A 3,677-nucleotide genomic window follows, 5' to 3' on the forward strand; every position below is an offset into this window, starting at 1 on the left:
TTATCCCCAAAATGCTCCATAATCTCTATATTTCTCTAAAACATACATGAACCAGAAAAGACTCTAAAAGACTCCAAAACAAATATAATAGATTCTAAATCAATCATATACCATGGCTAAAAACTAGTAAAATCCATGGTGTATCAGTATTGTCTGTCGTCATCTTCGGAAGCTGCACTCCCTGTAGTCTTGGTGGCTAAGGTTTGATGTATCCTTTTCGGGGCCTTTATTTGGTAATTTTGCTTGTGGAATGTTCTTTACTGATCCCATTAGAGATTTTTGGGGTTCTGTTCCTTTGTTTTTATTTTTCCTTTCTGCATCTTATATTCAAAATCCAAAAAATAATGAATATGAAAATGTTTCAGAAAAAAGATAATTTATTTCCATCTACGAAAACTCCTTATGAAAAAGTACATGCAATGAACTGCAACGTGTTTCAGCAAGTTATGGATGCTCGATAACAGAAGAGTGTTCCGGAGACCCTATGCCAGATAAATTAGAAAAATCATTAAAATTAGAAGATTGAAGATAAACAGAGCTCCAAGTTATGGATTGGGCTAGGCGTAAAAACCAGAACCAAAAACTTGAACCAGCACATCTATATGCAAAATCACCAGTCCAGTTCAGAAATCATTATTCCATTATATTTTTTTATTTTCCACGTATTTTCGTCTTATCTGAAAACTTGTCTTCAAGAAAACAAAAAACTTATAAACTTCTAAATCTTAACATGTTTGTTTCTCACAATACAATTTAAATGTAGCAAACTCTACTAACTTTAAACCCTGATTAGGAGCTGTCAGCAATAATAATACAAACTAATATGATTAATGTCTGGTAAAAATGCAGGACCGCGAAAATCTTGATTGAAAATTACGAAACATAAAGCATATGATTGATAATATAAAGACTGGAAAACGTTTAAAAAATTATAAGGAAATAGACGAAATTCACGGAGTCGAGATTTGATCTCTTTCCTTAACTCAATAAATCGCCCGTAATGTGTGACAGTTTTATGCGATTTTTGAATCCCAGGATACAACCGTGATGAGACTGTTTCGCAACACCCGAAACAGAATCTACGAACTAACTACTACGATATACTCTCGAGACACTTACTTTAAAAAAGAAAATCTAATGAGTATTTTTTTTTCTTTTCTAGTGAGGGAAAGTGAGAAGAGAGAGAGATCAATGTGAATTATGAGATTATGGAGAGGGCATAAGTATATATAGTGATGATGGCTTGATCACCAAGTTGGCTTAACTTGGTCACCAAGTTGGCTTAACTTGGTCCCAAGTTTTCATTTAAAAAAAAAAAAAATTCTGAATCCCAAAACCGTCAATTTGCTCAGTCCATTGGGCTTACAAAATGAGCCCAAAAATCTCCATAACCATTCATATAAACACAATTTTTTACTCAGCACATTGGGGTTATAAAACAATTTCTTTTCACACAACCAATTTATTACACAGCCCATTGGGCTTATAATATCTTGACCCAACAAAAAACGCATAGATTTTGATTGAGAAAGTAAATCTCTTATATATTAATTGAGAAGCATTAAAACATTTTTTTGTAGTCATGCGTCATCACTAGAGTGATTATTAGAATCTTTAGAGAAATATATTGGTCAATCTAAATATATAATAATTTTTTTATTAAACTAACCATAAATACATTATTAATGTGCTTCATTATTTCCTTAAATAAAATTACGGAATTGTCTAATGTGGCTAAAGTATATATGACAATTAATGATTCTGAATAATAAAGATTTGATAAAAATAAGTGTATCTTATATTATATTTGTTTAGTTTTAAACTATTAAATTAATTAAACAACCATATTAACCATATAATAAAAAAATTAGATTTTTCTGTTTATGTTATATTTTGAATTTTTTAAATGAGTATAAATTACTAAAAGTGTTAAAAGTCTCACATTAAAATTTTGTGATCCATGGTTTAAAAATTTTGTTATTACATGATACAAATGATTACAAAATCGTATAAGTCAAAAGTATCATTTAATAAGTATTAAAATAAAAAGATATATAAATATATATATCATTTTAAATTAAACTATATGCCATATAAAAATACATTAATATTTAATTTTGAAATTTATTTTGAGCAAATTTTTTTTTGTTAAAATATATATCATTTTAATTTTTTTTTAAATACTATAAATGATCAAAAACATACGAATAGAAAGCATCATTTAATAGATGTTAATATTAAAATATACTATATATATGTTACTATCATTTATATTTAATTATATACCATATCAAATAGAAAAAAATTATTTGTTTTGATTATAAAATTTATTTATATGTTTACACCAATTTAATTATATAAATAATAGTTACTGACTTTTAATTATTAAATATATATTTATGATTTCATAATATGTTAAAAAAATATAATACATAAAATAATATATATATATAATGTTCATTACTTGTAAGACGCGGATCTTAACCTAGTGGATAAGTAAACCCTCTGGAGGAAAATAAGCTACGTGTCTTTGTGATTCTCAAAAGCTCAGCAAAATTAGAATCAAAGTGATTTTTTATTTTTCTACAGAAAAAAGGAATAACGCTTTTTGGCTTTAATCAAACAAAGCTTATAGCTGAAGCCACTAGAGCTTGTTTTCACATAAAGCCAACCAAAAAAAAAGACGAAACTTGTTCGTCCTTTATTGTACATGTGAAAGACTAATATTATGCCCATAATGCTTTCCTTTGCCTTTTTTTTTATTGAAAAAATGGATCCAGGTCGTGGATGGTTTATAACCAAGAGATTATGATTTGTAATCTTTCTATTTATCTATGACGGTGTAATCTCCTATATAAGGAACCTCTATGTTATGAATAAAGATAGACTTTTCCATTACTTTTATAACACGTTATCAGTACGAAACTCTAAATTCCTAAGCTAATACCCAAATCGAAAAACCCTATAACCCTAACCCTAGCCGGCGATCCGACGAACCCTAAACCCCGATAGCGTCTCGTGTTCCCGCATCTGTTCCAGCTCGCGTCCCCGGTCAGCTTCAGCCCAAGGCGTTTCTGATCCTAGCTCAGACGTTCGCGACCCGAGAGCAGCTCCAGCACGCAGCCTCTTCCTCGTTCGCGACAGCATCAGACAGCTCGCGTCCGACAATCAAGGCGTTCCTGATCAAGCAACAAAGGACGTCCACGATCCGATATAAGCGACTCGATCCATTCCAGCTCGCGTACCGTTCGTGTCCAGCTCGCGGCTCAACTCCTTTGGAGGTCCGATTCAACAATCATCTAAGGTTAAAAGGTAATTCAAAACCTAAGAACCCATAATCGAACATGGATTGATTGATAAAGAATGAAACCCTAAAACCCTAATCTTTATGAATCAAAACCATAGGGTAATAGATCAAAAATCCTAATTGAGTAAATCGAAGCTCTAAAAGTTCGATACCCCAAACCCTAAATCATGTTCCTACATGATTAAAACCCCAAATCGGTTTTTACAAGTTAAAATCCGATAAACCCTAACCCTATATCTATAAACCCTAAATAATATAAGTATCAGAATTAATTATACTATAATTATCAAATCACATATTAAAACCCTAATCGAATATTTTGAAATCAAAACTGTTTTCGGTTTTGATCATTGAGGTTTTAAATCTGATT

At 30.6% G+C, this 3,677-nt stretch overlaps 1 long non-coding RNA gene across 1 annotated transcript; it reads right to left on the reverse strand.

The window, feature by feature from the left end:
* On the reverse strand, positions 1-1,166 carry LOC106320060. Its single transcript, XR_001265693.1, has 2 exons — positions 415-1,166; positions 1-320 (listed from the first exon to the last, which is right to left on the reverse strand). It is a non-coding gene; the product is annotated as an uncharacterized LOC106320060 (long non-coding RNA).
* Positions 1,167-3,677: the final 2,511 nt, after the last annotated feature.

Source organism: Brassica oleracea, unplaced genomic scaffold (genome assembly GCF_000695525.1).
Source record: "Brassica oleracea var. oleracea cultivar TO1000 unplaced genomic scaffold, BOL UnpScaffold00787, whole genome shotgun sequence".
Classification (NCBI taxonomy): Eukaryota; Viridiplantae; Streptophyta; class Magnoliopsida; order Brassicales; family Brassicaceae; genus Brassica; species Brassica oleracea.